The 13,510-nt window shown below is 42.0% G+C and overlaps 1 protein-coding gene across 1 annotated transcript in view; it reads left to right on the forward strand.

Annotated features, from left to right (window-relative positions):
- Nucleotides 1-12,140: 12,140 nt before the first annotated feature.
- ALK (ALK receptor tyrosine kinase) overlaps nt 12,141-13,510 on the forward strand; it is a 28,381-nt gene continuing 27,011 nt past the window's right edge. Inside the window, exon 1 of the mRNA XM_053972928.1 lies at nt 12,141-12,193. The gene's annotated coding sequence lies outside the window, so the exon portion shown is untranslated. The remainder of the gene's footprint in view (nt 12,194-13,510) is intronic.

Below are 13,510 nucleotides of genomic sequence, written 5' to 3' on the forward strand. Positions count from 1 at the left end.
GCTGTGTATTACATGTGGAATTGTCTAGAGATAAGTTTGCCAAGGTCAGGTAGGCAGATACCTAAGGAACGTGTATTATTTCAAGGGACTAAAACAGAAATGAAAGCTTAACCATAGCAGCAGTCTGCACATGCTGTGGTCTGTCCTAGGTTTTATCATTTCCAGTTTTCTATTTTGATTCTCTCATGTTTTGGGCTTATTGTCCCCTTGAAGGTCACCTGCATCTACCTTTGGGAACATGTTTGATATTTCACTGGAGGCATCCAAGTGGCTTCTTATTGTTCCACTTACCTGCCTGCTTTACTAAACATATGTTTCAGTGCAGGTGGCTAAGCCCGCTGGGGTATTGCAATGTTAAATCACTGTGATAGCTGACAGAATGAGTCTCTCATCCTCCAGTTAGTGTGAGATTTTCCTTTGGGTTTGGGGTAGGTTTTGCAAGGATAAACACAAGTAACTTCTGGTGCCAGACTGTTCAGAGCTACTGAAGCATTTTGCTTTAGTAACTTCTAGACCTTTCTTCCTTAGGTGCCTATACCCTCTTATCTGTTGTTTTGGGGGGTACATCAGAAGCAAAGGAGGAGAGGAAAATTCTTCCATTTGCTGTCTAATAATTTTAAGATTTCATACTGCCACCTACTGCAAAAGGATTGGAGAAATAAGTGAAATTAGTATGTAAATGAAACAAGTAACAGTGACAAAATCCAGGGGACCCTTGCAGGGGAGTTTTGAGAAGGGGTGGTGTAGATTTTTCAGAAAGATGGTATTATTCTCTCAGCAGTACTTAGATCAGGAAATTTTCTTACAGAGTGGTAATTTTGCACAACACTGTATTACCAACATTTTTCAGAAATACCAATTGCTTTATTTCTTCAAGTTCTGTCAAATTCTTTAATCCATTTCATTCACTGAACTCCTTTTGTAAGAAGTAATTTAGCTGATCTTCCGGATTACTTTGTGAAAAGGTAATTCAGACTTTTTTTCTGGCTAAGCTTATGTGTTTTCTTGTATTTCTGGAGGGTGAACCTCTCCAGTAACAGTGGTAGAACTTTTGGCCTTGCTCATCCAGACACGTGCAGACTATCATTTCTAGACCACGTCAGCTTAGACAATGGCTCTGAATTCCAAGAAGCAGGTCAAGCTAATCAAAGGACATCCTAAATTGGAAGGGATCTGCAAGGATCATTGAGTCCAACTCCTGGACATTGAGTCCAATTAATGCCCTGTCTGAACTATTTAGTATCAGCACTGAAGGAAGCTCCATGTGTGGCACTGCTTTTGTGGAAGCTGGTGAGGAAATGGTGCCCTTTGAGAAGGCCTTGTGGAAAGCTGACTGGACCAACATAATTTGTAGAAAAAACTTCAGATTCCAAATCTTTTATCTTTAATGGCAGTAGAACTACCTAATGGCGTTTATTAGATTGTGTATATTAGATTATTAATAAGTATGTTTGATAAATCATGTCATGTTCACAAAAAATGCTTTGTCTGCTTATTTACCATCTAGATCTTAGTTTTGATTATATACTTCACGTATTTTCTGATATACTAGAAAATAGGACAAGATGGGTTTTACAAAAGTATTGTGGTCTTGGGAATGCAATGCTCCTAAAAACAATCTTTAAGGAAAATGACATAATTGCCACTGTTATGTATTCAAAGTTTAAAAATGAGATATTTTTGAAACACAAATTAACATAGTCTTGTTCTAGAAATCTATTTCTACAGGATCAGTACTTCCAATTGATGAAAATGGCTGTAATAGGGAGGCATTTATTTACACCCACAGATCTGGCCTGGAAAATGCAGTGCTGGATGCTCATTTTACAGGCCTCAGTCAGGTGTTTTTCTTTCTGAAGCTTAATTTGAGTGTCCTGTGAGCAAATAATTATTCAAAATTCAATTAATCTATTGTTATGTTTTAATCACTGTGATGGTGTTATACTTACAGGTTTTTATCTAATTATGTACTTACAGGTTTTTATCTAATTAACAGTTACTTTCCCACTTAAAATAAATTCAATAACCAAATGTCTCTAGAAACTGAAAGGGCTAGAATGCACCAGCCTTGAGATTATGAATGAGCACTTAACAGCCAGAGAGCAGAACTTAAAACTGGGAGGACTCTCTTGGATTTTTCTCTACTCTGTGCTCTTTGCCTTTTTGAGCCTTAGGAAAAATAAAACTATGTTTATTGTTGCAATAGATTTCTGGAGATGTTGATGAAAAGCTGTCAAATACCGAGATACACAGAACTATGAGACTTTTTAAATAATTCTGGGGGTATTTGTTTGGGTTAAAACCTCAGGGCCAGGTTCTGCTCTTGGTCCAAGAAGCAGAGCAGCTAAAGAGCAGAACAACTACTTGGTCCTTGGATGTTGGGGTCATGCTTTGTACGTGTCCTCCTTTCAGATCAGTGGTTGTTCACAACCTGTGGTGCCAGTGGACCCTATGGCCCCACACAGAGCCAGTGCAATGATGCCTACAGGAACTCCAAGCTCAGAGTGGTGGTGGGAGCTGAAGGAATTCTCCAAGGCATTCAGATCTGGAGAGTACCAGCAACCAACACGTACAGGTAAGGGAACTGTCTCTGACTGTCGTGATGTATCTGTGTTCAAACATATCCAAGCTGCAGATAGATGCCAGGCATTTTTGAAGTATTACATTCAGAAGTTTGGCCACATCTACTGCGGTTTTTACTTATCACTGAGCCTGTGATTTCCAGTCTCTCCCATCTCAGATTTGCTCCCTGGAAGATGAAACTTTTTTGGTGAAAGAGAAGAAAATTTCTGAGGCATGCAAATCTTTAGCCTAAATGGTTACAGGTTGGGAGAGCTCTATCAGTAGCTGAAAATGAAGCATTTTCACCTCCCCATACCAAGAGGAATGCATTTCCCATTTGTCATTCATGGAGCCCTGGGATCAGAGTGCGTTTTTCCCACCCTTCACTTGGCGTGGAAGGCACAATCATGTGTCGGCATTTCTTACAGGACAGCTCGCACCAACCTTTGCTCAGCATCTTCACTTTTTTGAATCTAGAGACAGCAAGTTGAGCTTGTAAGCCTGGCTTACCACAGTAGAATTGATTTTGGAAGCCAGCCACCTAAATAGTAGGCTCTGTGATACTGAGGGTTCTAACACTTAAATCCCCCTGTGGAGCTGTTTTCAAAGAGAGGTGATCAGATACAGTTCAATGCTACTTAATCAGATTTTTACCAATCATTTTTTTCTTTTTGCTCTTGCTGGAGAAAGAAGTACAATTGAAGTGTAGTTCACTGTGTCTGAATGGTAACGTGAAGCATAGTTTTTTAAGCAGAACTGTCAGTTTGAACCAGTGACTGTCTACTGGTGGTTTTTATGCAGCATCCCATATTGAAATCAATGATGGTATCATGGATTGTAGACCAAAACATTCCACTGAGGGCTTTGAACAAATTTCAGTTACAATTTTCTGATCTCATGTCTTTTTTTTCTTTTATATTGAAAAAGAATGCTAATGTTGAGGCTAGATGTCAGTCTCTAATAGAGGTCTAGGGCAAAGCAGTTTTGAGAAACTGGCTAGGCTAGGCACAAGTTCTGCCTGAGTGCCTATTTCTACAAGGATTGATGGTAATGCAAAAAGCATTAATGATACTTTACCCTGCTATCAACAAGGAGTTGCCTGAGGTGAGTAGAATTTTTCAGAACCAGCATCCAGTAAATATGGTTATAAAGTACAGCCCAAAAATGAAGAGGCAGAACAGCCCAAAAGCTTACAGCACTGTCATTTCTTTAACATCAGAGTCCAAGAAGAGGCAGAATTCTTGTGCAACTGTAGGCTGATTTTTTGCTGCACAATACAACCCCTGGGCCCTGCAGGCATGACCTGTCTATTTAAGTCCTATAAATGACCTAACAGACTTTTAAGTTCTGTATAGATAATAGATGTATAATGTCGTGCATAACATATATATAAAGGGATGACATTCTTTTCTGCACCTCTTAAGGCTATAGTAGAAAATTCACAGCCTGGGGAAAGCAGGAGGCAATTGTGGGCTTAAATTAACTTGACATCTTCCCGACTCTGGTCTGCTCAAGGGGCAGCAGAGTCCGCCAGCACAGCATAGCCCTAGGAAAATGTCAAGTTTCAGTATCAATTCCAGGGCTTCCCGGAGTCTGGACTTACTGCCTGTGTTTAGCTCTGCCCTGTGGTCCTGCTGTAGTGTGGGTCCTGTAAGTTTTCCTGATGGGCACTGCTGAAACACCTGACACAGGGAGAAAACTCTCCTGCTGGCTGCTGGGCTCTGGAGAAAGCTGATGTTCTGCCATATCAGTGTGTTTACACTGTGTAATGTACACTCCTGGTAATTGCTCAGGAAGGTTATTGATTTCGTGAACATGAGGCAGAATATACGTTATTAAAATACAGACAGCTCAATTTTGCACAAAACTCTGCCATCACAAACCAACCACACCCTGAAAACCCCATCTGTGAAGGTCTGGGTAGGCTGCCACACACTGTAGTGCCCACATTTGAAAACTGGAGTTTTATATGCTCTGGTTCCCTCTCATGGGACTTCGCATTGTGTAATGATGAAGTTAAACATTATAAAATAATATTTTTGTTTAGATCTCCTTCTAAGCATTCAGAAGGTCTGGTCATCTAGGTCTTCTGACCAAGTATGAGAGAAGTGGACTGTAATAAATTACACATTAACATCCTTTATCCTACTTCTTTCCCTTTTTAAAGGAAGAGGTTTAGGTCCATTTTGCTGAGTACCCCATTTGTGATCACTTCCACTGTCCTCTCTTCTCTATGGTTCCTCCTTATGGTGGCACAAGAACACAGCCCAGTGATGTGCAAAAAAGTGTCAGCCAGTGTCAGCCAGGCTAGGCACAGCATTTTCTCATACTGTCAAGACTAGCTCCAGTGTTTCCATCACCTGGATGTCAGGGTGCATGTTTTTCTCCAGCCCTGGTTTGCACTCTGCACATCCTGACTCTTCCTGAAGGCGTGGACTTCTTTTGCAGATCCCACAAGTGTCATAGTAAAAGAAAAGAAGGAAGGCAGTGGAAGGTACTCTCTGTTCTTGCTCTGAATGGGCTGAACCTTTCTTCAGGGCCAGTATGGTTAAATGGCTTCCTTCCTCCGAAAGAAAGGTGTTCCTAATGAAAGGGATCCTCTTAAGGTTTGAAGTCAAGATAACTGTTTAAATAGTGACACCCATTTTGAATAGGGAATGACTGCCACCTGAATATACTGGGTTTTATTTGTCTTCAGCCTTTGAGTGAGGCCAGACTGGGTTTCCTGAACTTTCTGATATCACTGCTTGTATGCAAAATCTGTTCTTACATGGAAAAGTATGGCCCCTACTGGCAGGGAATTAGCCCTGCCAGCTTGCTGTGTCTGGTAGTGCATCTCATTAGCCATTGCAAAATTCTGCAGTAAATCAACTCAGTTTTCAGATTCGTGCAGCATCTGTTCAGGGTGGCCCAGTGCTGTGTCCATCACTTTTTCTGCTGGCTCTGGTACAGCCTAACTGAGGACTGATTGTTTTGGTTATCAGCAGTGGCATGAACATAATCATGTCACATTGCCAGGATCTAATATGCTTTATGAGACACTGCCTGTTTGCAGGCAGGACTATGCTGGGCACAGAGAGCAGCCAGGTGCTGGAGGAAAGGAGGTGTGAAAGCAGAGCACCTACGCTGTGCCTGGTAGGAAGCCGAGAGTAATTTTTGAGTTCTGAGTCCTGCAGTCTCTGGTTATGTGCTCCAAGTGGAATTTTGCCCTCATAAAAATACATGGAAATCTGCTAACGTCAGTGGAGAATTACCTGCTTATTTCAGATCTAAACTGAGTTGCTGTATTATCATTCACCTGCTCAGAAAGTTGAGTAACTGTGTTTTGTTGCAGCAGAAATGTGTGGTTTATCATGATCTTTTAAAAGTGCTTTGAAATCCTTTGCTAAAAGTTGCTTTAAGTATGCCCATTGTTAAAAAGGGAGAGGGAGGAGATGAGAAATACTATGTTACAGCCACATCTTTGGGTACAGCAGCAACAGTAAACACCTCTGAATCTTCACTGTTTGAAATAAAAATCCCAGAGCCTTAACTGAGACTGCAGCAGCCTGTGTGTAACCTGCCCACTCCTGGCTGGAGACAGGGAGATGCTCCTGATCACCATGAGTTTGGCCAGGGAGCTTTCGCCTTCCTTGTTTACTGCAGGTAGTGTCATCTCCATCTACTTTTCTTTCTGTATTCCTCTGGTCCTGGGAATAAGAGAGCTGTTTTCCATCTGGTCCGTGCTATCAGGACCAGTTATGCTGTCTGCTTTCTTAAATCTCCCTCTGTCAATCTCATGCTTAATGTTCTCTTTAGCCATATGTCCTGGTGTTACCAGCTCTCCTGCTTCTGTTCTTTCTCTTCCTTGCTGCAAACTTCTCAAGGATGTGCCTTCTGGGAAAGAAGATGTGTTTCATATATTAAAGCTGGAAACTGTAGGGACTTGCTCACTCTGTTCTCAGCTGTGTTTGCCCAATAATCAATGTAAAATTATCTGTTTTGTAGCTACCCAAGCTCACAGATTCAAACAGAGCAGAAAATCAATCTTCAGGCTTTGGGTTTAGATTTATTTAGAATGTCAGGTCTTCAGAGCACAGCTTTGTGACACTGTGTTCAGGTGTGCAAAACTCTCAGTGCTCTGAAGGGGTTTGTGCTTCCTTCCACCCGCCTGGGACAACTCAGGTGGCAACCTCTGGTTTTCTTTTTTCTGCAGCATCTCAGGCTATGGAGCAGCAGGTGGGAAAGGAGGGAAGAACACCATGGTGCGGTCCCACGGAGTGTCTGTGCTGGGAATTTTTGACCTCCAGAAGGATGATACGCTGTATATCTTGGTGGGACAGCAAGGAGAAGATGCTTGTCCTAGTGTAAGTGATTGCCTTTCTGTTTTGCCTTCATCCCTTCTACCAATACACGGAGTTTTGTCTTTTCACAGAAAAACGTTGTCCTCAAAGGGTTTGGGGCTATAGGAGTGAAGAAATAGGTACAGTTTTACTGGGAGAGCATGAGAACATGAAGCACCATGTCCCTGTGCTTGCTTCTTTTCAACATTTGGGCCCCATTGATAATACACAATAGGTTCCTGACTGATCTGAGTATCTCAGAGCACCTGTGTGGGGGCTTGGAGACAAAAGACAACCCTGCCTTCCATTCCTCTGGAAATCAGTCTTCAAGGCTGACTTTGCAGGGTTTTGCTCTTGTTCCACTATTGAGCCCAGCCCTGCCATTATCATATACTCTGCACCTCTAGAGATACCCACATCACAGGGCCTGCTTGGTTATTCTCCATAGGGGAATAGGAAATACAAATCAATCATTTTTGGGTCAGTCCTGATTTTTATGTCACTAATCAAACCTTGCTGCAAATGTCTTGACAGAAAGATGGACACTATTTGCATGCACAGTAGTTTATTAATTGTTTAGTATTCTTTGGAGGAAGATGTGGGAATAGGACACTCTCATGGAGCAAACAAAGCATTTTCTGATGAAATTTCACCTACAGGTTTGAGCTGGACATTTAAATGATGTGCATTTCTCAGCTGATAATGGCTGGCATCCAAGAGATGAAAGCTTAGCAGTCTGTTAGAGCAGAGAAAGGTTGAAGGATATAGACAAGTAAAAGGGGTTTTCAAGGCTGGCTGCTGAAGTAAATAATGTTAAAACTAGAATTACACATATCTACAAACAAACCATTAATATAAAGCCTTTTTGAAATGAGAAATGGCCTAACTCAAACGTCCATCCAGCATCTTTAACTAGGACATTCCAGCTGAGGGTAATATATGGACTCATTAAATTGCAGGCCACTGTAATCTTAGTGAGAATTTATTGAGTGCTAATGTAATTCTTTCATTGAGGCAAAGAGATTGCATTGACTCGTAGAGGGGACTTTTACTAGATTGGATTGTAATCAGTTATGTCTTTGCCATGAAGGATTATTTTTTTTGTAATCTAGTGGTTCCTTTGGGTCATTGACTTTGTCATTTTATTAATCATTCCCACCCAACTCCAAATCAATTAAGGAGAGGGGGAAAAAACAGGGAAAGGAGGACTGTTAGTTCTTTAGGCGAGTCTGCACACAAAATGGGTGCCACTCATTCTCTGGCACAACTTAGAACATGTTCTGTGGTCAGCAGAATAATTTGTAATTTGAGTATGCTTTTATCAAGTTCTTCTTCCAAAAGAAAACACATACATGAAAGTAGAAGGAAACAGAAGGTCAATCCTACAATAACAAATGTTTGTGCGTTTTCCCCTAAAAATGTTGTTGCTTTAGTGAGTTCAGTGTGCATCATATGTGCAATATAACAAGATAGTGTTACTGAAATAAAACCTGTAAAGTAAAATAAGCTAGCAGCACTTTACAACTTGAAAATGCTCACAGCAGGGTCCTGCTTGTCATGCACTTTAGTGCTTCAATTTTAAACCAAAACAATAGTTGGGTCATAGTCCTGAAGTAGGTATAAATGGTAGTTTAATGTTTTGATTGAAATCAGTTAGTGAATTCAGGGATTTACCTAATACAGAAAGCTAACTGTGATCAATGATAATTGATAGAAGGGAAAAATGCTAAGTAGGAAATGTGGAGGCTTTTTAGTGAGGTATTTTGATTAACATCAGGGAACATTGAAGTCAAAGGTGGGATTGCTGCTCTTTTCGTAGGCATTGGTAGTTGCAGTAAAATTGCTACTAAGATCATCAGAGATGCACATTGGCTGCTTGGCCCAACCAACAGGAAATGAGGTCATCAAACTTGGGTTCTCTGTATCTGGCATTTGGCTGTCCTGTGACATGGGACAAAGCACATCCTTTTGCAAGTTACTCCCTTCCTCCACTTGTGAAATACAGACTGTTATTCCTGGGAAATATTTGCAGCAAGTTCTGCTACATTTTGTACATTAAAGGTTTATGGAGGTGTATTATGTGATAATAGGTATCAGCACTGAGCTTGCTTCAAAACAATTCAATTAAAAATGGCAACAAATTCTTCTGGTGCAGGTTGAGGCAAAAAGCCTGTCTGTGGTAAGCACATTTTTTTGTCTCTTAGAATTTTTTATAGACGTGTACAGAGAGAAAAAAAGAGAAAAAGATTTCTATTTCTACTCCATGTTTTTCTCATGTAGAATGTACTTAAAGAATTGTTTACCTGGAGTGATTGCTTAATTAAAGTCTAGTAAGAATTGTTTAGACCTGATAACCAATCAGATCCACCTGTGTCTGGACTCTAGCAAGAGGGTCACGAGTTGTGAGTAGTTAGGTATAATAGCAAAAATAGCATGTAGTTTTAGTATCCTCCTTTATATAGTATATTAATATATTATAACATAGTTATAATAAATCATTCAGCCTTCTAAATTAGAGTTAGACATCATCGTTCTTCCCTTTAAGTTCACCTACATTTTACAATACCTGTCTTAGTTTGGAAAGACAGGTGTCTGCTAAGGAAGGCAGGAGCCTCCCCTAAAATGGAAAAAATGTAGACCCCCTCCCTCCGAATTGTTATAGATTTGAAATTAAGGGGGGCTCTCAGGCAAAAATATGGGAGCAGGAATAACAGTTCTTTATTAGGGAAGAAAATTAAGAAGATAAAATAAACAATGCAGTGAACCAAAACAACACTGACAGAGTCAGAATACAACCTGACACCCTGTTGGTCAGTGTGTTGGCAGCAGTCCAATTGGGAATTGTGGCTGCAGTCCTCATGAAGTGTCAGGTGTGGTTCTGTTGGAGCAGTGATCCTGTAGAAAAGGGTGCAGTCTTCCTCTGAAGAGGCAGTGGAAGAGGCAGCTGTTCCTCTGGGAAATCCAGTGCAGAAAATCTGGTGTTCCAGAAACTCAAGATTATATCCAGGTAGAAATGCTTGGCTCCTGCCTCTCGGCAGAGCATCTCACAATGGGATGTTATAGTTCTTATCAGTCACGCAGTGACACTCAAGGGCCCATTATCAGCAGATGTCTCCCCTGAGAGAGGGTTGGTTGTGGAAGAGATAGGGAAAACTACCCACTTAACAGAAGACAACTGCCATACAGATGGCAAATAGAATCTTGCCTTTCAATCTGGGACAAAGCCAGATTTTTCTAGAAGATCGTTCATTTGGTTCTGGTCATGTAATTTCACTGGAAGACAATTTCTTGCTTTGGGAATGGTGAAGGGTTCATGAGGCCTCTGTATGCACAAGGGAATGGGGGTTTCTTACCTGAATTCAGACTTGGTGTTCTGTTTGCAGACAAATGATGTTATCCAGAAAGTCTGCATCGGAGAGAACAATGTGATTGAAGAAGAGATTCGTGTGAACAGAAGTGTCAATGAATGGGCAGGAGGAGGTGGAGGTGGGGGCGGTGCCACTTACATATTTAAGGTATGGAAACACAGTCCCCATGCACCTTCAGCATCAACACATCCTGCCACCTGCCTCTGAAAAATCCCTTATGCACCTCAGGGAGAGGGTCCACAGAGTGACCTCTGGGTATCCTTAATTTCCACTTGAGTGATGTAGGGATCTGGGTTGGCCCTTCACACTTCTTTGAACTGCTGTTCAATATGTCCACACTTGCTTCAGTGGCTTGGAGTATCCTTTGCAAACATAACAGGTTGAACTGGGTTGGGTTTTTTTCAATAAAAACTGAGATGCTGAAGTATAGTTCTACAGCAAAGGGCAAATTCTGCAGGACTTCATTCACCTCTGGCATTGTGAGACTTCAGCTATACATTTAGCCTGACAAGAAAAGTTGAGGATAGCCTGTATGTTTTCTGTTGGCAGTCCTGTAGCTGTGGACCACTGATATTTCCTGTCCTGTGCTAGCTGAGGCAGTACTCATCCCAAACACTGGTCTCAGGGGAGACACTGTGCAGAACAATGCTCCTTAGCTGTTTCCTTTGATAGGAGTCATCACATGGGATGTTACAGGCTTTCTAAGAGCCATTACCATGGTAGATACAATTCATAGAGCTACTGAGGCTGCTGTTCCCTGTAGCAGAACTTGTTAGGACTATTCTTTAATTTTCTATTCATTAATTTTCTGGGTGTGCATGCATAAATAATGCAATGACAGTGTGCAGTGCTGAGCAGCCCTAGATGCCTGCTTGGTGCAACATGCAGTAACTATGATGTGCCTGAACTTCCATTTACATGTCTGACTCAGCTTGAACATTGCCTTTATTTCTGAATTTGTTAAGATGGAGAATGGAGAACCAGTTCCCTTGATAATTGCAGCAGGGGGAGGTGGCAGGGCCTACAGGGCCAAAACGGACACATTTCATCCAGAAAGACTGGAGAATGATTCCTCTATTCCAGGGTTGAATGGAAATTCAGGAGCTGCAGGTAAGGAAAGTTTATTCCTTTTAAGAAAACCTTTGTGAATATGTGGTACTCCCAGATTCCTCCTCCTCACAAGAAGGTGAGGAAAACTCATGAAAATACAGTTCAGGGAGAGCAGAGGGTTATAACAGATGCAAATAGAAGGTACCGACAGTACTGGATACTTGGAGTAAATAAGGGTATCAGAGATGGTATAGCTAAAACAATGGCTACATTCCCCAAAATAGTGCAGTACCTCTCATAAACAAAGTTGTTTGATTTTTGATGTGGGAGTTTGCAGTGCCAGTGTGACTGTCCTGGTCCCTGCACTGCTTTGTGCTGTGTGGACATACTCAGAGTTTCTCTGGCTTATGCAGAAAGAACATAATTGCACCATGTCTAGAAGTCTCTGTGCAGAGACCTTGGACTGAACAAGCAGCAGAGCTGAAATTGAGTGACTGGTAAATATGTTGTGTGGAGAGTAGGAGTGGGATATACTTTCACACCCCTTACAATAAATTCAGAACTGGCATTGGGGTTTTTTGGAAGTGTTTTAGTCAAAGAGAAGGGGAAGGCTCTGTAAACCAGAAAGAAGTGGTTGGAGAGTAGGTAGGGATATCTTTTTACCTTTTCTATAGAATATACTCGTCCTTGTATGGTAGGTGAAAAGAGATGCAGATGGCGACTTTCAGCTGAGGTGTTTTGAATGGATGCTTGTCCTGCAGATCCCTCCAGTGTTTTTTACACAAAAAGTAACCCCTGTCTGTGCCGTTTCTCTTCTCTCAACTGCAGGTGGTGGAGGTGGCTGGAATGATAACACTTCCTTCCTGTGGTCAGGAAAATCCTTGCTGGAAGGTGCTACTGGAGGAAGATCCTGCCCCCAGGCCATGAAGAAGTGGGGGTGGGAGACAAGAGGGGGTTTCGGAGGGGGTGGAGGGGGGTGCTCCTCAGGTGGAGGAGGCGGAGGATATATAGGTAAAGTGGCTTCGTGTTCAAGGTGTCCCTTCCCCTCCTTTAGTGCTAATGATCAGCAAAATACTGATGATAACTCTCCTGTAGCTAGCATATTTGACTGTTATGTACTAGTATGTCTGTGTGTTGCCTTTTTAGCAGTAGATGAACTCATTTAGGCTTTGAGCAAAGAGCCAGATGCCAGTCTTTCAGCTGCAGCCCTGGCTTTGCGCTCTGCAAAACATGACATTAAGATCCTGCTGTGATTCCTGAGCCTTTCATGTTGGGGTGGCAGTGCTGGAGCAGGAGGAGCCACAGCTATGTGCTCCCATTGCCAGCACCTGTGTTTGGAGGACTTTGGTCCTGGAGACTGGCAATCAGGGGGAATGCTGCAGCTTCTCCCCTGCCCTGCTGTGGGTGGGCCTTGGTCCTTCACAGGTGGTCTCTGGGGGCAGAGGCTCAGGCTGCCAGCCAGCACCCCTCTTAATATGACTTCAGTCAACAAGGAGTTAATTTTGTGTGCCTCTGTGTCTCAGGGCAGCTGTCAGATGGCATTATGTTGATTACAACTGGTGTGGGCCAGATTCAAGATCTCTACTAACCTGTAGTCTCCTGGGCCACATAGTTTCTGCAGCCATCTGCACTGTGGAGGACTCTTTAACCCCTGGTTCTCCACAGCTTAAATTAAGTATATGGTAGACTAGAAATCTTGAGAGGAAGTAATGAGTTTAAATTATTAAGTGCATGTTTTGTACCAGTGTTCCTGTGTAATGCTTCTTTTTCCAACAGAATGACTCACATGATTTTTTTTTATTTCACTGAAGACAATTAAAGGGAAAAAGCTATTTTTGGGTGGGGTGGGGGAATCGTTGCATGCTTGAAGTACAAAATATATATGTTTCTAATATTTGTTATCTATTGCCCATACTTTGCTTCTGGTATGTTCCATATGCTCAAGAAGAAATGAGCAGCTCATAATTTCCTTCAGTCCCCACTCCTGGTGGACCACCCTGCTTTTAGGGTGCAAAGGAGAGGAAGGATATCAGGTTATTCATTCCCTCTGCTGACACAGTACATGCCTTGATCAGCAAGGGTACCAACTTAGCCCTGGAGTACTGGTGCTTTCCAGTCTCTTAGCTACATAAATTTTTACAAGGGCTTGTATGTTTCACAGCATCCAAATGGTTAAAGATGAAGTTCGTGCCTTAGTTTGCAACAGTC

Source organism: Vidua macroura, chromosome 3, assembly GCF_024509145.1.
Source record: "Vidua macroura isolate BioBank_ID:100142 chromosome 3, ASM2450914v1, whole genome shotgun sequence".
Taxonomy (NCBI): Eukaryota; Metazoa; Chordata; class Aves; order Passeriformes; family Viduidae; genus Vidua; species Vidua macroura.